Source organism: Artemia sp. Qi Xiang Cuo, chromosome 5, assembly GCF_049724085.1.
Source record: "Artemia sp. Qi Xiang Cuo chromosome 5, ASM4972408v1, whole genome shotgun sequence".
NCBI classification, from domain to species: Eukaryota; Metazoa; Arthropoda; class Branchiopoda; order Anostraca; family Artemiidae; genus Artemia; species Artemia sp. Qi Xiang Cuo.
Genome location: NC_142798.1, coordinates 23,535,880 through 23,561,750, shown reverse-complemented (window position 1 = coordinate 23,561,750; position 25,871 = coordinate 23,535,880).

Below are 25,871 nucleotides of genomic sequence, written 5' to 3'. Positions count from 1 at the left end.
GTAATGAACTGTAAGTAAGGGACCCGGCTCAATGGTAACCGAAACTCTAAAAACGGAATTTTTATACCAATAGATACATCAAAAGAATCAAGTTTTAATTCTAATTTCAAAAATATAAGTTTCATCAAGTTTAATCTTACCCATCAAAAGTTACGCACATGAGAAAATTTGGCTGATTTTCAAAAAAAGGGAAAAAGACCCTGTAAAAGTCATAGAACCTTAATGAAAATCACAACATCAGATTCAACAAATCAAAGAACCGCACTGCAAAGTTTTCAAGCTCCTATTTGCAAAATAGTGGAATTTTGCCAGAAGAAACATCACGGATGCGTGTTTATTTGTTTTTTGTTTTTTTTTTCCTAGGGGTAATTGTAATGACCCAGTGGTCCTAGAATATCGTAGGAGGGCTCATTGGAGCGCAAATTAAAAGTTCTAGTGCCCTTTTTAAGTGACCAAAAAAATGGAGGGCAACTAGGCCCCCTGCCACACTCATTTTTTTCTCAAAGTCACCCAATTAAAATTTTCAGATAGCCATTTTGTTCAACATATTTGAAAATCTAATAAATATGTCTTTTAGGATGACTTAATCCCCCACAGGTCCCAGGGGAAGGGCTGCAAGTTATGAACTTTGCCCTTTGCTTACATATTGTATTGGTTATTGGGAAGTATACAGACATTTTCAGGAAGGATTTTTTTTGCTGGTGGAGGGGGGATGGAGGAGGGGGTTATTGGGGAGAATATTTCCGTGGAGGATGTTTGTTTGGGGTAAGGGACATTTCTATGAAGGGAGCGCCGGATTTCCAAGCATTATTTAAAAAACGATCAGAAATTAAATAAAAAAAACAAGTTTTTTCAACTGAAAGTAAGAAGCAACATTAGAACTTAAAACGAACAGAATTTATTACGTATATGACGGGGTTCTCCCCCCAGTCAATACCTCGCTCTTTACGCTACAGTTTTTTTTAGTGCTTTCAAAAGAGCTATCTATTCTAATTAAACGGCGTTTGTGATTCAGGGGTTTGTGAATTAAATTTTTTTTTAACTTTTAACGTAAAGAGCGTGGTATTGACTAAGGGGAGAACCCCTCATATACGTAATAACATATCACGTAATAAACAAAACAATAAAAATAAACAAGCGATACGGCTCAATAGTAATCGAACTTTTAAAAACGGAATTTTGACGTCAATAAATGTATCAAAAGAATGGGCTTATAATGCTGATTCTAAATATACAAATTTTATAAAGTTTAGTATTACTCATCAAAAGTTACGAGCCTGAGAAAATTTACCTGATTTTTTAAAGGGGGGGGGAAACATCCCCTACAAGTGAAATAATTTTAATGAAAATCTCACCGTCAGATTCAGTGTATCAGAAAACCCTATTACATAGGTTTCAAGCTCATATCTGCAAAAATCTGCAACTTTTGTATTTTTTGCCAGAAGAAAAATATAGGAATATAGAAGTTCGTTACGTAAGTTAATTTGTAAATTACGTCAGAACCAAACTTAGAGACACCAAACGCCTTGCTCTTTACGCTAAACTTTGACTCTGTCACACAACTTTATTTTTTTAAACAAAAAAAAAATTTTGCGTAAAGAGTGAGGCGTTGAGGAGGGGACAGCCCCTTTCATATACGGAATAATTTCTGTTCGTTTTAAGTTTTAATGTCGCTCCTTACTTTCAGTTTAAAAAACTTGTTTTTTTTATTTCTTTTGAAGAAAGAGTTGTATTCATTTAGTTTCTGATCCTTTTCAAGGTCATTGGGGAATATCCCTGTCTGGAAAATACCCCCCCCCTGGAAAGCTTATCCCCCAGAAATTTTCTACGAAGAATTTCTCCTGGTGATAATTCACCCATTGAAAATCCTCCCGTGGAAAATCCCTCCCCCCCCAAAAAAAAAATCCCAAGAGAATTCTAACTCCGTTGAAAACTTCCCCCTGAGAGTTTCCTCAGAGTGTCTCTACATGTACAATGGGATCAACAACGAGAAAAAAAGACAAATAACAAACATTCTGTATACAAATTCTGGAAAATTATCCCCATGTAAAATTTTCGCTGAAAAGTTCACCCCCAGAAATTTCCATCCAAATGGGAAATTCTCCCCATAGGAAGTTCATCCTCAGAAGATCTCCTTCCTCCCTTGGAAAATGTCGGTATACTTCCCTATAACAAATACTATACGTAAACAATGGGCAAATTTAATAACTTGCTGCCCTTCATTTGGTGGTTCTGAGGGATCATGTCATCTCCAAAGACATATATATTGTACCTTTCAACAATATTGAACAAAATGGCTATTTCAAATTTTGATTAGACAACTTTCAGGAAAAAAGGGTGTGGGACGGGGGCTAGTTGTCCTCATATTTTTCGGTCACTTAAAAAGGACACTAGATCTTTTAATTTTCGTTTGAACGATCCCTCTTGCGAAATTCTAGTACCATTTGCTCGATATGATCACCCCTGGAAAAAGCAACAACAACACATAAACACGAATCGGTGATGCTAGTAGACAGGGGGTTCCGACTCGTGACATTACCACGTGGTTTATGGTTTTTGTCAGTGAGAATGGAAAAACAGAATTTTTCTCACTTGAAAAAACATGAATTTTCTCACATTTATGGATGTTTCTTGGACGGTTATGAGTGTTGGTCAATTTATTTGATGTTTTTCATGGATGTAAGCTGTAATTAATGTCTGTTTTATGGATTTTGTCAGTGATAATAGAAAAACAGGAACTTTCTCACTTTAATGGATGTCAACATCATTTTATGTCTGTCTTATGGTTTTTGTCAGTGAGAATGAACTGTTTTATGGTTTTTGTCAGTGAGAATGAACAAACTGAATTTTTTTCACTTGAAAAAATAGGAATTTTCTCACATTTATGGTTGTTTCTTGGACGGTTATGTGTGTTGGTTAATTTATTTGATGTTTTTCTCGGATGTCAACAGTAATTTATGTCTGTTTTATGGGTTTTCGTCAGTGAGAATGAAAAAACAGGAACTTTCTCACTTTGATGGATGTCAACAGCAATTTATGGATGTTTTATGGTTTTTGTCAGTGAGAATGCAAAAACAACGACGAGTACAGCAATTTATGGATGTTTTATGGTTTTTGTCAGTGAGAATAGAAAAACAGGATTTTTCTCACTTTGATTGGATGTTTCAAAAACAAGATCACGTGTTTCCTGACAGTTAGGCTTTATTTAATTTTTAATCGCTTTTCAAATAATACCGAGAAAGCTAGCTTCGCTCCATGGAAAATTTCCTCCCCCAACAGAAAATTCCCCAAAGCAAAGTTCCTCCCATGTGAAATACCCTTTACTGGAAAATTCCCTTCGGACGATTCCACCTGAAAACTTCTCCTTAGCATGCTTTGATTTGAAAAAGACTCTAATTTCTGCCATTTTGAAATCATTCTAATTAGACATTTTAGGGAATTATTTCGGCGAAACAGTTAGAGACGTTATAAAAGATGATTTTAGAAAAGGTTATAGAAGAGAATTTGAGGGTGAAACTGTGTGGTCGTTATAATACACAAGTTGTATTTGAACAGTGTTGCGAGGTCCTCTACCCTAACCCCAAAGGGCCCTCATACCCCACCCCAACCCCGAAGGGGCCCCCCGGCTCCCCAAAGGACCACCCAGCCCCCCAAAGGACCCCGGACCCCCAAAGAGTCCCCTCACCATTTTTTAATACTTTTTAAAGACCATTTCAGAGCAAGTTATTTTCTTAAAGTCCCTCCTAAACCCATTTTCCAACTTGAAGTACCCATCCGCTTTACCCAAAACTATACTTTACATCTTTTAGGATACCTCAACACCAAGAAATAATTTTCAAAAACCCTTTATTTTGATGTTTCTTTCTTTTTGTCCCTATTAAACCCATTTTTAAAGTTGATGTACTTATCTTTTTCACCCACAACTATACTTTACAGCATTTAGGATACCTCAACACCAAGAAATACTTTTCAAAGACCATTTCATAGCACGTTACTTTCTTAATGTCCCTCCCAAACCTATTTTACAAGTTTAAGTACTTATATTTTTCACCCAAAACTAGACTTTACAGCTTTTAGGATACCTCAACACCAAGAAATACTTTTCAAAGACCATTTCAGAGCAAGTTACTTTCTTAATGTCACTCCTTAACCCATTTTACAAGTTGAAGTACTTATCTTTTTCACCCAAAACTATGCTTTACAGCTTTTAGGATACCTCAACACCAAGAAATACTTTCCAAAGACCATTTCAGAGCAAGTTACTTTCTTAATATCCCTCCTAAACCCATTTTACAAGTTGAAGTACTTACCTTTTTCACCCAAAACCATACTTTACAGCTTTTAGAAGACCTCAACACCAAGAAATACTTTTCAAAGACCATTTCAGAGCAAGTTACTTTCTTAATGTCTCTCCTAAACCCATTTTACAAGTTGAATTACTTATCTTTTTCAACCAAAACTCTACTGTACAGCTGTTAAGGTACCTCAAAACCAAGAAATACTTTTCAAATACCATTACAGAGCACGTTAATTTCTTAATGTCCCTCATAAACACATATTACAAGTTGAAGTAGTTATATTTTTAACCCACAAAAATAATTTACAGATTTTAGGATACATCAAAAACAAGAAATACTTTTCAAAGACCTTTTTGGAGCAAGTTACTTTCTTTGTCCGTCATTCACCCATTTTACAAGGGGAAGTATTTATCTTTTTCAACCACCACTTTGATATAAGGCCTTTATGATACCCCAACACCAAGTATTACTTTTCAAATAACATTTCAGAAAAAGTAAATTACTTTATGCCCCTCATACACCCATTTTCCAACTTGAAGTACCCATCCGCTTCACCCACAACTTTACTATACTGCTTTTAGGATACCTCAACACCAAGAAAACTTTTCAATGTCCTTTTCAGTGCAAGTTACATTCTTACCGTTCCTCCTAAACCCATTTAAAAATTTGAAGTAATTATCGATTTCACTCAAAAATATAATTTACCTCTTTTGGATGCCTAAACACCAATGAAATACTTTCAAATGACCTTTTCGGTGCACGATACAATATTAGTTTTACTCCTAAAAATATTTTACAACTTGAAGTACTTATCTTTTTCACACAAAACTATACTTTACAGATTTTAGGATACCTCAACACCAATAAATACTTTCTAAAGACCATTTCAGAGCAAGTTATTTTATTAATGTCCCTTTCAAACCCATTTTACAAGTTGAAGTAATTATCTCTTTAACCCAAAACTATACTTTACATCTTTTTGGTTACCTCATTAAAAATAAATAAAATTAAAATGCAATTTCAGATCAATTTACTATATTTTTGTCACTTATAAGCACATATTCCAACTAGATTTAATTATATTTTTAAAACAAAACTCTACACTAAAACTTTTAGTATACCTCACCACAAATAAATGATTTTTAAATACAATTTCAGAACAAGTCCTTTTCTTATTCTCCCTCCTAAACCCATTTTACAACTTGAAGTATTTATCTTTTTCATCCAATACTACTTTAGAGATTTGTAGATAACTCAAATCAAAGAAATAATAACCACATTAAATTACATAGAACGTTATTATCTTAATGTCCATCCTAAACCCATTTTACAAGTTGAAGTACTTATCTTTCTCACCCAAAACTATATTTTACAGCTTTTAGGATACCTCAACACCAAGAAATACTTTTCAAAGACCATTTCATAGCAAGTTCTTTTCTTAATATCACTCCTAAACCCATTTTACAAGTTTAATTAATTATATTTTTCACCCAAAACTATACTTTTCATCTTTTAGGATAACTCAACACCAAGATATACTTTTCAATTACCATTTCATTGCAAGTTATTTTCTTAATTTCACACTTAAGCAAAGTTTACAATGTCAATTACTTATCTTTTTCTCCCAAAACTCTGCTTTAAAGCTTTTAGGATACCTCAACACCAAGAAATACTTTTCAAAGACCATTTCAGAGCAAGTTACTTTCTTAATGTCCATCCTAAACCAATTTTACAAGTTGAACTACTTATCTTTTTCAACAACAAATGTACTTAACAGTTTTTAGGATACCTCAATACCAATAAATACTTTCCAAATACCATTTCAGAGCAAGTCACTTTCTTAATGTCCCTTCTAAACCCATTTTACAAGTTGAAGTACTTATCTTTTTGACCCAATACTATACTTTGCAGCTTTTAGGATACCTCAACACCAAGAAATACTATTCAAAGACCATTTCAGACCAAGTTATTATCTTATTGTCCCTCCTAATGACATATTCTAAGTTGAAATACTTATCTTTTTCATCTAATACTATACTTTACAGCTTTTAGCATACCTCAACACCAAGAAATACTTTTCAAAGACCATATCAGACCAAGTTACTTTCTCAATGTCCCTTCTAAACCCATTTTCCATTTTGAAGTACTTATCTTTTTCACCCAAAACTATACTTTACAGCTTTTAGGATACCTCAACCCCGAGAAATACTTTTCAAAGACCATTTCAGAGCAAGTTACTTTCTCAATGTTCCTCCTAAACCAATGTTGAATTACTTATCTTTTTCACCCAAAACTATACTTTACAGCTTTTAGGATACCTCAACACCAAGAAATACTTTTCAAAGACCATTCCGGAGCAAGTTACTTTCTTAATGTACCTCCTAAATCCATTTTATAATTTGAAGTACTTATATTTTTCACACACCACTTTACTAAACAGATTTTATAATACATAAACACCAAGAAATACTTTCCAAAGACCATTTCAGAGCAAGTTACTTTCTTAATGTCCCTCCTAAACCCATTTTAAAATTTGAAGTACTTATGTTTTTAAACCAAAAGTAGAATATACAGCTATTTGGATACCGCAACACCAAGACATACTTTCCAAAGACCATTTAAGAGCAAGTTACTTTCTTAATGTCCATCCTAAACCCATTTTACAAGTTGAAGTACTTATCTTTTTCACCCAAAACTATACTAGGATGACAACTCCCCCACAGCCCTCAGGGCAAGGGTTGTAAGCTATGCCCTTGGGCCATATAAGGTTTTTATAGAAGGCGTTGTCGTAGAAACTTCAGAAAGGGCTCATTCGATTGAAACTTTAAATGGCTAGTTCCCTTTTTAATTGTCGAAAGTGATTCTATGGCAACTGACACCTCCTCCACGTCCACCATTTCCCCAAACACATCCAATCAACATTTTGATATAGCCATTTTGTTCAACGTAGTTGAAATTTCTGGAAATTATATGTTTTAGCAGAACCTCCCCCCACAGTCTTCAGGGGCAACGGTTATAAATTATGCCCTGGGGGCATATATGGTTCTTATGCAAGGAATAGTCGTATAGACTTCAGAGTGGTCTAATTTGATTGGAAATTGAAAGTTCTCGTTCACTTTTTAAGCTTGAAAAATTTTTAGAGGGCAGCCAGCTTCCCCCCCCCCCTCCCCAAATGCATCCAATAAAAATTTTAAGATATGTATTTTGTTAAAAATAGGTCAAAGATCATATAACAAAAAATTCCGGGGTCGACACAACCCACTAGGGCCCGGGGGCAGGCATTGTAAGTTATGCCTTGGGGGCATATATAGGTCTTATGGAAGGGATGCTCGTATTAACTTCAAAGAGAGATCATTTGATCGGAAATTGAAAGTTTCCAAAAGTTAAGAATGAATTAAGAATTAAAGAATTAAGAATTAAGAACTCAGCAGTTTCCGAAAGTTAAGAATGATATAGTAGATATCCTCACATCCTGGATTGCGGGGAGGGGTGTAAGATTTAGAAAACTGCAAAAAGAGGAAATTCCATGAAACGCGGGACCGTCTTTAGCTAGCATCCCTTGCCCCTCAGTATATGCTAGGTCAAATTGACAACCATTTCAACATTCACAAACACAACGAAATTAGAAGCGTATATTTTCTTTATAGGCAGCTTTAGTAAAGTACGTTTCAGTGACTAATGTTTCCAGCTACGTAGATGGACTAGTGAAGCTTCAAGCGAATATTTTTAGTTTTAACTATCTTTTTCTGATGTTTTGGCTGTTCGTCCGAAATTTCACTCCTGGTTTATCAGTAGATCTTTTTCAAAAGAAAGTAGAAGGATTCGCAAAGCTCAACAGATTTAAAATTCGTGTTCGGCTCCTTCATTATTTCGATTCAGCTTCTCAAAGTGGTTGCAATTTTTTTTAGGGGTTCATTATGTATGACTTATCTTATTTACTTGCCATCTGTTGAACTGCGTGAACAATTGGAATGGCAAAATAATCTTTATCTAATTTTTAACAATCTTTTTAGGATCTTTTACAATTTTTTTTTTAATTCTTTTAAGAATTTCTAGCAATTAAAAAAATTCTTTTATCAGTCTTTTTAGAAATTTAATCTTTATTTAATCCTTAAACTGATTTAATCTTTAACATAAACAAAAACTTAACGCTTTAATGCTGAGTTTAGGATCTTGCGCAAGGGAAGAGGCTTCGGGTCCATACCCTCAGCCTCAAATCTTAATATATTTACAATTTTTCCCATAATCTACTTATTTCGCATACTTTAAATGCTTTAGGAATTTTTAGCCCCCCCCCCTCAACCCGTTTTCGCAAAATTACTTTCTGTCTGCCCGTCTGTTTTGACTTTTCTCTTTTGACTTCGGTGATAAAATGAGGATGCATTACCAATTTCCTTTCCTCGTGAAACAAAGAAAGAATAAATTTGTCCAGATAATAGCCCTCTAGTCGATTAGCCAGATTTACATAGGATATATAAGAAAACACGCTCTTAAATTTATTAAATAAAAAAAACAAGTTTTTTCAACTGAAAGTAAGGAGCAACATTAGAGCTTGAAAAAAACAGAAATTATTCAGTATATGAGGGGGGCTGCCTCCTCCTCAAAACTCTTCTTTTCACGCTAAAGTTTTTAAGCACGTTTAAAAAATTCCTATTCTAATTAAACGGTCCTTGTGTCTCAGGAGTCTTTCTTTAGGAATTGGGGCAAAACGTCTAACTTTGGCGTAAAGAGCGGGGTATTGAGGAGGATAAAGCCCCCCTCATATACGGAATAATTACGGTTTGTTTTAAGTTTTATTGTTCCTCCTTACTTTCAGTTGGAAAAAATTGTTCTTTTATTCAATTTCTTATCGTTATTCAAATAATACCCGGAAAATCACCTCCATAGAAATTTGCCCCAAGAAATCACCCATGGGAAGAACAAAAAAAAAAAAACAAAAAAAAAAACACATAAACATGCATCCGTGATCTTTCTCTTGGCAAAAAAAAAATCCACATTTTTGCAGATGGAAACTTGAAATTGAAACATTTACAGTAGGATTCTCTGATGCACTTAGTCTGATGGTTTGATTTTTAACCAGATTCCATGACTCTTGTGCAGGGTTGTCAACTTTTTGGTCAATGAATATGTCCCTTGAGCATCCAAAAATGTGTCCTTTTCAGCCAAATTATGTCCATATTTTGTCTATAATATGTCCATAATATATCCATCTTGAAATCTCAGAAACTAGTTTTTTACGACTTGTAAAGCTCTTTCAAAGGGCTCAGTTAACACCGAATATAATGAAAACGAAAACGATTCATTTAGTTCATCCATAAAAAATGAACTAATGTGAAAGCACAAAAGTCATAGAAACATGAAAACAGTAAAAAACTTCTTGTGGGAGCTTAAGGCTCATCTTTCTACGAGAGTTCCTCTTGACAGGTATGGTCCGGCATGAGGGTCAGCATTTTCACTTCTTTTGGTAGTATTTTGCCAATCAGAGTAATTCTTACGCATGTCATAAGGTACAATCAATGAGTCAAATGACATTGCAGAGCGCTAGGTAAGCTGGGTTGTCCTTCAATCAGGGTTTGACATCCCCAAAGGCATAATTACTGGACCTTTGAGCAATGCTGAACAAAATAGATGTCAATAAATTCTGATTGGATGCTGGTTTTTGGAACTGATAGGCGCGGAGGGAGAAGGTTGCCCTCAAATCACTCTTGACTCTTATAAAGAGCACTGAACTTCAATCAAATGAGCCCCATCTGAAGCTTATACGACTACCCATTCCATAAAACCATATATGGCCCTGGGGCATAACTTACAACCTTTGTCCCAGGGCTCTTACAGGTTGTGTAAAGGCTGAGGGCATTGATATATGTTCTTTGGACCATTTTTAACAAAATTTCTATCTCAAAATTTCTGTTGGATGCATCTAAAGAAAAGGATACGTGTGTGGAGGGAGTTGCTCCACCCCTCTCCACCAAAGGTGGAGGGGGGCTTACTCTAAGGGTGGCACGGCCCTTGTGTTTCAAGAATCATTATTTAAAAAAATAGATAAAAGGTCAAACGTTAGCGTAGAGAGGGAGGTATTGAAGAGGGAGTAGCCCCCGTCATATACGGAATAATTTCTGTACGTTTTAATTTTTAATGTCACTCCTTACTTTCGGTAGAAAAAACTAGTTTTTGTACTTATTTCTGATTGTTTTTCAGATAATCCCAGGAAATCCATCCCCTCTGGGGAAAATTTCCCGACGAAAAATTCCTCTATATAAAGTTCCTCCCATGTAAAATTCTTCCGCCGGGAAGTTACCCCCGGACAATTCCATCCATGCTGCGAATCCTTCCCAGAAAATTTTGCTCACGATTCTGCCTGAAAAATACTCCTTATCATACTTTTATCAAACAGTTCGTGGTAATGAACTGTAAGTAAGGGACCCGGCTCAATGGTAACCGAAACTCTAAAAACGGCATTTTGATACCAATAGATACATCAAAAGAATCAGATTTTAATTCTGATTTCAAATACATAAGTTTCATCAAGTTTAATCTTACCCATCAAAAGTTACGCGCCTGAGAAAATTTGGCTGATTTTCTAAAAAAGGGGGAAAGACCCTCTAAAAGTTATAGAACCTTGATGAAAATCACACCATCATATTCAACGTATCAGAGAACCCTACTGTAGAGGTTTCAAGCTCCTATCTACAAAAATGTGGAATTTTCCATTTTTTGCCAGAAGAAAGATCACGGATGCGTGTTCATTTGTTTTTTGTTTTTTTTTCCCCAGGGGTAATTGTAATGACCCAGTGGTCCTAGAATATCGTAGGAGGGCTCATTGGAGCGCAAATTAAAAGTTCTAGTGCCCTTTTTAAGTGACCAAAAAAATGGCGGGCAACTAGGCCCCCTGCCACACTCATTTTTTTCTCAAAGTCACCCAATTAAAATTTTCAGATAGCCATTTTGTTCAGCATATTTGAAAATCTAATAAATATGTCTTTTAGGATGACTTAATCCCCCACAGTTCCCAGGGGAAGGGCTGCAAGTTATGAACTTTGCCCTTTGCTTACATATTGTATTGGTTATTGGGAAGTATACGGACATTTTCAGGAAGGATTTTTTTCTGGTGGAGGGGGGCTGGAGGAAGGGGTTATTCGGGAGAATCTTTCCGTGGAGGATGCTTCTTTCGGGTAAGGGACATTTCTATGAAGGGGCGCCGGATTTCCAAGCATTATTTAAAAACGATCAGAAATTAAATAAAAAAAACAAGTTTTTTCAACTGAAAGTAAGAAGCAACATTAGAACTTAAAATGAACAAAAATTATTACGTATATGACGGGGTTCTCCCCCCAGTCAATACCTCGCTCTTCACGCTACAGTTTTTTTTAGTGCTTTCAAAAGAGCTATCTATTCTAATTAAACGGCCTTTGTGATTCAGGCGTTTGTGTATTAAATTTTTTTTTTAACTTTTAACGTAAAGAGCGTGGTATTGACTAAGGGGAGAACCCATCATATACGTAATAATATATACGTAATAAACAAAACAATAAAAAAAAACAAGCGATACGGCTCAATAGTAATCGAACTTTTAAAAACGGAATTTTGACGTCAATAAATGTATCAAAAGAATGGGCTTATAATGCTGATTCTAAATATACAAATTTTATAAAGTTTAGTATTACTCATCAAAAGTTACGAGCCTGAGAAAATTTACCTGATTTTTTAAAGAGGGGGGAAACATCCCCTACAAGTGAAATAATTTTAATGAAAACCACACCGTCAGATTCAGCGTATCAGAAAACCCTATTACATAGGTTTCAAGCTCATATCTGCAAAAATCTGCAACTTTTGTATTTTTTGCCAGAAGAAAAATATAGGAATATAGAAGTTCGTTACGTAAGTTAATTTGTAAATTACGTCAGAACCAAACTTAGAGACACCAAACGCCTTGCTCTTTACGCTAAACTTTGACTCTGTCACACAACTTTATTTTTTTAAACAGTAAAAAACTTTCGCGTAAAGAGAGAGGTGTTGAGGAGGGGACAGCTCATTTCATATGCAGAGTAATTTCTGTTCGTTTTAAGTTTTAATGTCGCTCGTTATTTTCAGTTTTAAAAACTTGTTTTGTTTTTTTTTGCATTTGAAGAAAGACTTGTATTCATTTAGTTTCTGATCCTTTTCAAGGTCATTGGGGAATATCCCTGTCTGCAAAATACCCCCTCCCTGGACAGCTTATACCCCAGAAATTTTCCATGAAGAATTTCTCCTGGTGATAATTCACCCATTGAAAATCCTCCCGTGGAAAATCCCTCCCCCCCCCCAAAAAAAAATCCCAAGAGAATTCTAACTCCGTTGAAAACTTCCCCCTGAGAGTTTCCTCAGAGTGTCTCTACATGTACAATGGGATCAACAACGGGAAAAAAAAGACAAATAACAAACATTCTGTATACAAATTCTGGAAAATTATCCCCATGTAAAATTTCCCCTGAAAAGTTCACCTCCAGAAATGGGATTCCATCCAAATGGGAAATTCTCCCAACAGAAAATCCATCCTCAGAAGATCTCCTTCCTCCCTTGGAAAATGTCGGTATACTTCCCTATAAAAATACTATACGTAAACAATGGGCAAATTTAATAACTTGCTGCCCTTCATTTGGTGGTTCTGAGGGGTTATGTCATCTCCAAAGACATATATATTGTTCCTTTCAACAATATTGAACAAAATGGCTATCTCAAATTTTGATTAGACAACTTTCAGGAAAAAAGGGTGTGGGACGGGGGCTAGTTGTCCTCATATTTTTCGGTCACTTAAAAAGGACACTAGATCTTTTAATTTTCGTTTGAACGATCCCTCTTGCGAAATTCTAGTACCATTTGCTCGATATGATCACCCCTGGAAAAAGCAACAACAACACATAAACACGAATCGGTGATGCTAGTAGACAGGGGGTTCCGACTCGTGACATTACCACGTGGTTTATGGTTTTTGTCAGTGAGAATGGAAAAACAGAATTTTTCTCACTTGAAAAAACAGGAATTTTCTCACATTTATGGTTGTTTCTTGGACGGTTATGAGTGTTGGTCAATTTATTTGATGTTTTTCATGGATGTCAACAGCAATTCATGTCTGTTTTATGGTTTTTGTCAGTGAGAATGAAAAAACAGGAACTTTCTCACTTTGATGGATGTCAACATCATTTTATGTCTGTCTTATGGTTTTTGTCAGTGAGAATGAACTGTTTTATGGTTTTTGTCAGTGAGAATGGAAAAACAGTATTTTTCTCACTTGAAAAAACAGGGATTTTCTCACTTTTATGGTTGTTTCTTGGACGGTTATGAGTGTCGGTCAATTTACTGATGTTTTTCTCTAGTGACAACAGCAATTTATGTCTGTTTTATGGTTTTTGTCAGTGAGAATGAAAAAACAGGAACTTTCTCACTTTGATGGATGTCAACAGCAATTTATGGATGTTTTATGGTTTTTGTCAGTGATAATGAAAAAACAACGACGAGTACAGCAATTTATGGATGTTTTATGGTTTTTGTCAGTGAGAATGGAAAAACAGGATTTTTCTCACTTTGATTGGATGTTTCAAAAACAAGATCACGTGTTTCCTGACAGTTAGGTTTTATTTAATTTTTAATCGCTTTTCAAATAATACCGAGAAAGCTAGCCTCGCTCCATGGAAAATTTCCTCCCCCAACAGAAAATTCCCCAAAGCAAAGTTCCTCCCATGTGAAATACCCTTTACTGGAAAATTTCCTTCGGACGATTCCACCTGAAAACTTCTCCTTAGCATGCTTTGATTTGAAAAAGACTCTAATTTCTGCCATTTTGAAATCATTCTAATTAGACATTTTAGGGAATTATTTCGGCGAAACAGTTAGAGACGTTTTAAAAGATGATTTTAGAAAAGGTTATAGAAGAGAATTTGAGGGTGAAACTGTGTGGTCGTTATAATACACAAGTTGTATTTGAACAGTGTTGCGAGGTCCTCTACCCTAACCCCAAAGGGCCCTCATACCCCACCCCAACCCCGAAAGGGCCCCCCGGCGCCCCAAAGGCCCACCCCGCCCCCCAAAGGCCCCCGGACCCCCAAAGAGTCCCCTCTCCATTTTTTAATACTTTTTTAAGACCATTTCAGAGCAAGTTCTTTTCTTAAAGTCCCTCATAAACCCATTTTCCAACTTGAAGTACCCATCCGCTTCACCCACAACTATACTTTACAGCTTTTAGGATACCTCAACACCAATAAATACTTTTCAAAGACCATTTCAGATCAAGTTACTTTCTTAATGTCCCTCCTAAACCCATTTTACAATTTGAAGTACTTATCTTTTTCACCCAAAACTATACTTTACAGCTTTTAGGATACCTCAACACCAAGAAATACTTTTCAAAGACCATTCTCAGAGCAAGTTACTTTCTTAATGTCCCTCCTAAACCCAATTTACAAGTTGAAGTACGTATCTTTTTCACCCAAAACTATACTTTAAAGTTTGTAGGATACCACAAGACCAAGAAATACTTTCCAAAGACCATTTCGGAGCAAATTATTTTCTTTATGTCCCTCCCAAACTATATATCCAAGTTGACGTGCATATATTTTTCACCCACCCCTATACATTGCATAATTTGTATGACAATACACCAAGACAAAATTATATCCGAACAATACGTTACAAGATACATAATTAATGTCCCTCAAACAACTTAATACATTGTAGTATGAATAATCTTTTTCTCCAACAACTAAACTTTAATTAATTTATGATAAAAAAACTCCAAGTCTATATTATATTAGTAATTTTAAGTTCAATCTTCATTCCTAATGTCCCTCCTATAACCAATATCCTTCTTGAAGTAATTATCTCTATCACCAGCATCTACATTACAGCTGTGAAGATAAAACAATAACAAGAAATACTTTCCAAATACAAATTCAGAGCTAGATATTTTCTTAATGTCCCTCCTCAACCCATATTACAACTTGAAGTACTTATCTTTTTCACCCTAAACTATACTTTACAGCTTTTAGGATACCTCAACACCAAGAAATAATTTTTAAAGACCATTTCAGAGCAAGTTACTTTTTTAATGTCCCTCCTAAACCCATTTTCCAACTTGAAGTACCCATCCGCTTCACCCACAACTATACTTTACAGCTTTTAGGATACCTCAACACCAAGAAGTACTTTTCAAAGACCATTTCAGAGCAAGTTACTGTCTTAATGTCCCTCCTAAACTCATTTTACAAGTTAAAGTACTTATCTTTTTCACCCAAAACTATACTTTACAGCTTTTAGGATACCTCAACACTAAGAAATACTTTTCAAAGACCATTTCAGAGCAAGTTCCTTTCTTAATGTCCCTACAAAACCCATTTTACAAGTTGAAGTTCTTATCTTTTTCACCCAAAACTATACTTTACAGCTTTTAGGATACCTCAACACCAAGAAATACTTTCCAAAGACCATTTCAGAGTAAGTTACTTTCTTAATGTCCCTCCTAAGCACGTTATACAAGTACTTATCTTTTTCATCAACAAATATAATTTACAGCTTTTTAGGATACCTCGACTCAAAAAAATACTTTTCAAAGACAATGTCAGAGCGTTATGTTCTTATTGTCTCTCCAAAACTCATTGTACAACATGAATTAATAATATTTTTCAACAAAAAATATAATTTACAGCTTTTAGGATACCTCAACACAAAGAAATACTTTTCAAAGACCATTTCAGAGTAAGTTACTTTCATAATGTCCCTCCTAAACCCATTTTACAGGTTGAAGTACTTTTCTTTTTCACACAAAACTATACTTTACAGCTTATTGGATACCTCAAAACCAAGAAATACTTTTCACAGACCATTTCGGAGCACGTTACTTTCTTAATATCCCTCCTAAACCCATTTTACAAGTTGAATTACTTATATATTTCAACAACTAATAGACTATAATTATATTATTTTTAAAAAACAAAAATAAAGTCCCTTAAATTACTTTTGCATTGCTTTTTCCAGTATTATGGTCCCTCCTTAAACTCTGTTGAAGTACTGATCTTTTTCACAACCATCTAAACTTTTCATATGTTAGAGTACACAAACAAAACGTAATAACTTTCAAAAGATAATTTAATTGCAAGTTTATTTCTTAACTTTAATCCAAACAACATTTTACAAGTTGAAGTACTTATCTTTTTCACCCAAAACTATGCTTTACAGCTTTTAGGATACCTCAACACCAAGAAATACTTTTCAAAGACCATTTCAGAGCAAGTTACTTTCTTAATGTCCCTCCTAAACCCATTTTACAAGTTGAAGTAGTTATCTTTTTCACCCTAAACTATACTTTACAGCTTTTAGGATACCTCAACACCAAGAAATACTTTTCAAAGACTATTTCAGAGCAAGTTACTTTCTTAATGTCCCTCATAAACCCATTTTCCAACTTGAAGTACCCATCCGCTTCACCCAAAACTATACTTTACAGCTTTTAGGATACCTCAACACCAAGAAATACTTTTCAAAAACCATTTTCAGAGCAAGTTACTTTCTTAATGTCCCTCCTAAACCCATTTTACAAGTTAAAGTACTTATCTTTTTCTCCCAAAACTTTACTTTACAGCTTTTAGGATACCTCAACACTAAGAAATACTTTTCAAAGACCATTTCAGAGCAAGTTACTTTCTTAATGTCCCTCCTAAACCCATACAAGTTGAAGTACTTATCTTTTTCACCCAAAACTATACTTTACAGCTTTTAGGATACCTCAACACCAATAAATACTTTCCAAAGACCATTTCAGAGCAAGTTACTTTCTTAATGTCCCTCCTAAACCCATTTTACAAGTTGAAGTACTTATCTTTTTCATCCAAAACTATATTTTTCAGCTTTTAGGATACCTCAACACCAAGAAATACTTTATAAAGACTATTTAAGAGCAAATTAATTTATTAATTTCACTCATAAACACATTTTAAAATAATAAGTAATAATATATTTAATACAAAACTATGCTTTACAGCTTTTAGGATACCTCAACACCAAGAAATACTTTTCCAAAGACCATTTCAGAGCAAGTTACTTTCTTAATGTCCCTCCTAAACCCATTTTACAAGTTGAAGTACTTATCTTTTTCACCCAGAACTATACTTTGCAGCATTTAGGATACCTCAACACCAAGAAATACTTTACAAAGACCAATTCAGAACACGTTACTTTCTTAATGTCCCTCCTAAGCACATTTTACAAGTTGTAGTACTCTTCTTCTTAATCAACAACTATACCTTAAAGCTTTTAACATACCTCATCACAAAGACATATTTTTCAAACACCATTTAAGAGCAAGTTACTTTCTTAATGTCCCTCCTAAACCCATTTTCCAAGTTGAAGTACTTATCTTTTTCACCCAAAACTATACTTTACAGCTTTTAGGATACCTCATCACCTATATTTACTTTTAAAAGAGCATTTCAGATCTTGTTACTTTCTTAATGTCCCTCCTAAACCTATTTTACAAGTTGAAGTACTTATCTTTTTCACCAAAAACTATACTTTTCAGCTTTTAGGATACCTCATCAACAAGAAACACTTTTTAAAGACCAATTCAAAGCAAGTTAATTTCTTAATGTCCCCTCCTAAACCCATGTTGAACTACTTATCTTTTTCAATCACAACTATAATTTACAGCTTTTAGGATACCTCAATACCTAGATATACTTTCCAAAGACCATTTCAGAGCAAGTTATTTTCTCAATGTCCCTCCTAAACCCATTTTCCAAGTTGAAGTACTTATCTTTTTCAACCAAAACTATACTTTGCAGCTTTTAGGATACCTCAACAACAAGAAATACTTTTCAAAGACAATTTCAGAGCAAGTTATTTTCTTAATGTCTCAACTAAACCAATTTTACAAATTGAAATACTTATCTTTTTCATCCAAAATTATACTTTATATCTTTTAGCATACCTCAAAACCAAGACATGCTTTTCAAAGAACAATTCAGACCAAGTTACTTACTTAATGTCACTCCTAAACTCATTTTCCAACTTGAAGTACTTATCTTTTTCACCCAAAACTTTACTTTACAGCTTGAATGATGCCTCAACACCAATGAAATACTTTCCAAAGACAAGTTCAGAGCAAGTTACTTTCTTAATGCCCCTTCCTAAACCAATTTTACAATTTGAAGTGCTTATCCTTTTTATCCACAACTATGCTCTACATTTCTTGGGATGTCTCAATACCAAGAAATACTTTTCAAAGACCATTTCAGAGCAAGTTAATTTCTTAATGTCCCTTCCAAACCCATTTTTCAAGTTGAAGTGTTTATCTTTTTCACACACAACTATACCATACAGCTTTTAGGATATCTCAACACAAAGGGGTACTTTCCAAAAATATTGTCAGTGCAAGGTGCTTTATTAATGTCCCCTACGCAACTTAATGTCCAACTTTAAGTACTAATCCCATTTAATAACATGTAAAATTAAAATATATTATAATATCACGACACCAAGCAATGATTTCCAAAGACCAGTTCAGTGCAATTTTCGTTCAATCTGTCAATAAAACCAACATATTCCAAGTTGAAGTAATTATCTTTTTCTCCAACCACTTTACATGGCTTATCATTGATCAACTCGTCACCAAGAAAATACGTTCAAAGACCTATTCTCAGCAATATCCGATTTTATTGTCAACCCTCCTCCCCTTTTACAAGTTTAATTATTTTTACTTTTCACCCTAAAATTTACTTTACAGCTTTTAGGATACCTCAACACCAAGAAATAATTTTCAAAGACCATTTCAGAGCAAGTTACTTTCTTAATGTCCCTCAAAAACCCATTTTCCAACTTGAAGTACCCATCCGCTTCACCCAAAACTATACTTTACAGCTTTTAGGATATCTCAATACCAAGAAATACTTTTCAAAAACCATTTCAGAGCAAGTTATTGTCTTAATGTCCCTCCTAAACCCATTTTACAAGTTGAAGTACTTATCTTTTTCACCCAAAACTTTACTTTACAGCTATTAGGATACCTCAACACTAAGAAATATTTTTCAAAGACCATTTCAGAGCAAGTTACTTTCTTAATGTCCCTCCTAAACCCATACAAGTTGAAGTACTTATCTTTTTCACCCAAAACTATACTTTACAGCTTTTAGGATACCTCAACACCAAGAAATACTTTCTAAAGACCATTTCAGAGCAAGTTACTTTCTTAATATCCCTTATAAATCCATTTCACAAGTTGAAAGAATTATATTTTTCACCCACAGCTTCACTTTATAGCTTTTTGGATACCTTAACACCAAGAAATACTTTTCAACGACCATTTCAGAGTAAGTCACTATCTTAATGTCCCTCCCAAACGCATTTTTAAAAGTTGAAGTACTTATCTTTTTCTCCCCAAACTATGCTTTACAGCTTTTAGGATACATCAACACCAAGAAATACTTTTCAAAGACCATTTTAGAGCAAGTTACTTTCTTAATGTTCCCTCCTAAACCCATTTTACAAGTGGAAGTACTTATCTTTTTCACCCAAAACTATGCTTTACAGCTTTTAGGATACCTCAACACCAAGAAATACTTTTCAAAGACCATTTCAGAGCAAGTTACTTTCTTAATGTCCGTCCTAAACCCATTTTACAATTTGAATTACTTTTCTATATCATCCAAAACTATACCTTACATCTTTTAGGATACCTCAAAACAAACAAATATCTTCCAAATAGCTTTTCAGTGCAATATATTTTCTTAGTGTCCGTACTAAACCCATTTTCCAACTTGAAGTACTTATCTTTTTCATCCACAACTATACTTTGCCGCTTTTATTATAAATCAACATCAAGAAATCCTTTTATAAGACCATTTCATTGAAAGTTAATTTATTATTGTCCCTCCTAAGCACATTTTCAAACTTGAAGTACTTATCTTTTTTCATCCAAAACTATACTTTACAGCTTTTTGGATACCTCAAAACCAAGAAATACTTTTCAAAGACCTTTTAAGCGCAAGTTCATTTCTCAACGTACCTGCTAAACCCTATTTTAAGTTCTTATGTATTTCACCCAAAAATATTATGTACATATTTGATTTTACCTGAATGCCGATAAATACATTCAATAGACCATTTCAGAGCTCGTCATTTTATTATTGTCCCCTACTAAAAAAATTTACCAACAATAATTACTTATTTTTATGACAAAATAATACTGTACAGCTGTGTAGATAACACAACACAACTAAATACTTTTCAAAGACCATTTCAGAGCAAGTTACTTTCTTAATGTCCCACCTAAAGCCATTTTACAAGTTGAAGTACTTATTTTTTTCATCCAAAACTATACTTTACATCTTTTAGCATATCTCAAAACAAATAAATGCATTTCAAAGTCACTATCAGACAACTTTCCTTTCTTAATGGCACTTCTACACTAATTTTCCAACTTGAATTACTTATCTTTTTCACCCAAAACAATACTTTACATATTGTAGGATGCCCCAACACCAAGAAATACTATTCAAAGACAAGTTCAGAACACGTTACTTTCTTAATGTCCCTCCTAAACCAATTTGACAAGTTGAAGTACTTATCTTTTTCACCCAAAACTATACTGTACAGCTTTTAGGATACCTCAACATCAAGAAATACTTTTCAAAGACCATTCCAGAGCAAGTTACTTTCTTAATGTCCCTCCTAAATCCATGTTACAAGTTGAATTAGTTATCTTTTAAAACCACAACTTTACTATAATGCTTAAAGGATACATCAACACCAAGAAATACTTTCCAAAGACCATTTCAGAGCAAGTTACTTACTTAATGTCCGTCCTAAACCCATTTTACAAGTTGAAGTACTTATCTTTTTCACCCAAAACTATACTTTACAGCTTTTAGGATACCTCAACACCATGAAATACTTTCCAAAGACCATTTAAGAGCAAGTTACTTTCTTAATGTCCATCCTAAACCCATTTTACAAGTTGAAGTACTTATCCTTTTCACCCAAAACTATAATTTACAGCTTTTACTATACCTGAACACCAAGAAATACTTTTCAAAGACCATTTCAGGGCAAGTTACTTTCTTAGTGTACCTCCTAAACCCATTTTACAAGTTGAAGTACTTATCTTTTTCACCCAAAACTATACTTTACAGCTTTTACGATATCTCAACACCAAGCAATACTTTTTCAAATACCCTTTTCAGTGCAATTTACTTTCTTACTATCCCTACGAAATTCATTTTAAAACTTTAATTAATTTTCTATTTTATCAACAACTATACTTTACCGTTTTTGAATACTCAAACATCAAGAAATAATTTCCAACTAAAATTTCAGAGTAACATGTGTTCTTAATGTCACTCCTAAAAACGTATTACATGTTTAAGTACTTATCTTTTTCACCAAAAACTATACTTTACAGCTTTTAGGGTACCTCAAAACCAAGACATAATAGTTATAGACCAGTTCAGAGATAGCGACGTGCATTCGGTCGCTACTTAACAAATTTAACAAGTTAATGTTGTGATCTATTTAACAAACATATCTACAGAAAAGATTTTATGATACATAAACACAGCTAAATACATTAAAAATTCAATTTATCAACACGTTGCCTTCTCTTAATTTTCATACTTCATACTTTTTAATAGTTAAATTTCCGATTTTTTTCCTTCAAAAATTCTCTAGTCTTCTTTTGTGAGACCACTTCTCCTAGCAAAACTATTGAATGTCAAGTTCAGAGGCATTTACCTTCTTTATGTTCCTTATAAACCTATTCTACAACTTGAAATACTTATCTTTTTCACCCAAAACTATACTTTACAGCTTTTAGGATACCTCAACATCAAGAAATACTTTTCAAAGACCATTCCAGAGCAAGTTACTTTCTTAATGTCCCTCCTAAACCCATTTTACAACTAGAAGTACTTATCTTTTTCACCCAAAACTATACTTTACAGCTTTAAGGATACCTAAATACCATGAAATAACTTTCAAATAAAAGTTCAGAGAAATTCATTTTATTTATGTCCCTCCTAAGCCCATATTACAAGTTTAATTAATTATCTTTATCACCCACATGTTTACTATACTGATATTTGGATAAATGAACACAAAGATAAATTTCCAAGAACCATTTCAGTGCAAGTTACTTTCTTAATGTCCCTCCTAAACCCATTTTACAAGTTGAAGTACTTATCTTTTTCACCCAAAACTATACTTTACAGCTTTTAGGATACCTCAACACCAAGAAATACTTTTCATAGACCTTTTCTGTTAACGTTACGCCCGGTAGGTTCCTCCTTAACCCATTTTAAAAGTTGAAGTACTGATTTTTTTCCCTCAAAACTTCACTAGTCTGCTTTATGGATACCTAATCACAAAGCAATACTTTTCAATGACCAGTTTAGAGCACTTTACCTTCTTAATGTCCTTCCTAAACCCATATTACAAGTTGAAGTGCTTATCTTTTTCAGTCAAAACTATACTTTACAGCTCTTTGGATGCCTAACACCATATAATTTATTTTCAAAGACTTGTTGATAGCTAGTTTCATTATTAATGTATAGCCTCGAACAATTTCCCATGTTGGATTTATTTTCTCTTTCATCCACAACTATACTGTACAGCTATTTGGATACCTCAACACCAAGCAATACTTTCCAAATACCATTTTCAGTGTGAGTCAATGTCTGAGTGTCCCCTCCTAAAATCATTTTCAAACTTGATGTACTTATCTTTTTCATCCACAACTATAATTTACAGCTTTTAGGATACCTCAACACCAAGAAATACTTTTCAAAGACCATTGCAGAGGAAATTACGTTCTTAATGTCCCTCCTAAACCCATTTACATGTTGAAGTACTTATCTTTTCTACCCAAAACTATACTTTACAGCTTTTAGGGTACCTCAACACCAAGAAAATACTTTTCAAAGCACCATTTCCAGAGCAAGTTACTTTCTTAATGTCCCTCCTAAACCCATTTTACAAGTTGAAGTACTTATCTTTCACCAAAAACTATACTTTACAGCTTTTAGGATACCTCAACACCAAAGAAATATTTTCTTTTCAAAGACCATTTCAGAGCAAGTTACTTTTCTTAATGTCCCTCCTAACCCATTTTACAAGTTGAAGTTACTTCTATCTTTTTCTACCCAAAACCATACTTGCCAGCTTATAGGATACCTCAACACCAAGCATAGCCACTTTCAAAGACCTTTTTCAGTGCAAGCTACTTTCCTTAATTGTGTCCCTCCTAAACCCATTTTACAAGTTGAAGTATTTATCTTTTTTCACCCAAAAAACTATACTTTACAGCTTTTAGGATACCTCTAACACCAAGAAATTACTTTTCAAAGACCATTTCAGAGCAAGTTACTTTCTTCTTAATGTCCCTCCTAAACCCATTCTTACAAGTTGAAGTACTTATCTGTTTCACCCTTCAAAATCTGATACTTTTACAGCTTTTAGGATACCCTCAACACCAAGAAATACTTTTCAAAGACCATTTCAGAGCAAGTTACTTTCTTAATGTCCTCCCTAAACCCATTTTACAAGTTGGCAGTCACTTATCTTTTTCACCCAAAACTATACTTTACAGCTTTTAGGATACCTCAAACACCAAGAAATTGTTCTTCTTCAAAGACCATATTCAGAGCAAGTTACTTTTCTTTAATGTCCCTCCTAAACCCATTTTACAAGTTGAAGCACTTATCTCTTTTCACCCAAAACTATACTTCTTTCACAGCTTTTAGGGACAACTCTTCAACACCAAGAAACACTTTTCAAAGATCATTTCAGAGCAAGTTACTTTCTTAATGTCCCTCCTAAACCTATTTTACAAGTTGAAGTACTTATCTTTTTCACCCAAAACTATACCTTACAGCTTTTAGGATACCCCAACACCAAGAAATACTTGTCAAAGACCTCTTTAGTGCAAGTTACTTTCTTAATGTTCCTCCTTAAACCCAGTTTTACAAAAGTTGAAGTACTTATATTTTTCACCCAAAACTATACTTTACAGCTTTTCAGATACCACAACACCAAGAAATACTTTCCAAAGACCATTTCAGAGCTAGTTACTCTCTTAATGTCCCTCCTAAACCCATTTCACAAGTCGAAGTACTTATCTTTTTCACCCAAAACTATAATTTACAGCTTTTAGGATACCTCAATACAAAGACATACTTTTCAAAGACCATTTCCGAGCACGTTACTTTTCTTAATGTCCCTCCTAAAACCCATTTTACAAGTTTAAGTACTTATGCCTTTTCACCCAAAACTATACTTTCACAGCTTTTAGGATACCTCAACACTAAGAAATACTTTTCAAAAGACCATTTCCTGGAGCAAAGGCTTACTCTTCTTAATGTCCCTCCTAAACCCATTTTGCGGTTGAAGTACTCCTTATCTTTTTCACCCAAAACTATATTTTACAGCTTTTAGGATACCTCAACCACAAGAAACACTTTTCAAAGACCATTTCAGAGCAAGTTACTTTCTTAATGTCCCTCCTAAACTCCATTTTAAAAGTTGAAGTACTTATCTTTTTCAGCCAAAACTTATACTTTACAGCTTCTTTAGGATACCTCAACACCAAGAAATACTTTTCAAAGACAATTTCAGAGCAAGTCACTTTCTTAATGTCCCTCCTAAACCCATTTTTACAAGTTGGAAGTGCTTCCATCTTTCTTCACCCAAAACTCATAACTTCTACAGTCTCATAGGGATACCTCAACACCAAGAAACACTTTTCACAGCACCATCTTCCGATAAGTCACTTTTCATCGTCCCTCCTAAACCCATTTTACAAGTTGAAGTACTTATCTTTTTCACCCAAAACTATACTTTACAGCTTCTTTAGGATACCTCAACACCAAGTACATACTTTTCAAAGACCATTTCAGAGTACAAGCTACTCTCTTATGCGTCACTCCTAAACCCATTTTACAAGTTGAAGTACTTCTGTCTTTTCTCATCCAAAACTTAAGTACTTTACAGCTTTTAGTGGATACCTCAACAACTCAAGAAATACTTTGCAAAGACCATTTCAGAGCAAAAGTTACTTCTAATAATGTCCCTCCTAAACCCATTTTCCAACTTGAAGTACTTGTCTTTTTCACTCCAAAACTATACTTTACAGCTTTTAGGATACCTTCAACACCAAGAAATACTTTTTAAAGACCATTTCAGAGCAAGTTACTTTCTTAATGTCCCTCCTAAACCCATTTGACAAGTTGACGTACTTATCTTTTTCACCCAAAACTATACTCTACAGCTTTTAGGGATACCTCAACACCAAGAAATACTTTTCAAAGACCATTTCAGAGCAAGTTACTTTCTTACACTGTCCCTCCTAAACCCATTTTGTAAGTTGAAGTACTTAGTCTTTTTCACCCAAAAACTATACTATACAGCTTTTAGGATACCTCAACACCAAGAAATACTTTCCAGCCATCTCATTTCAGAGCAAGTTACTCTCTTTAATGTCCCTCCTAAACCCATTTTACAGTTGAAGTACTTTATCTTTTTCACCCAAAACTATACTTTACAGCTTTTAGATACCTCAAC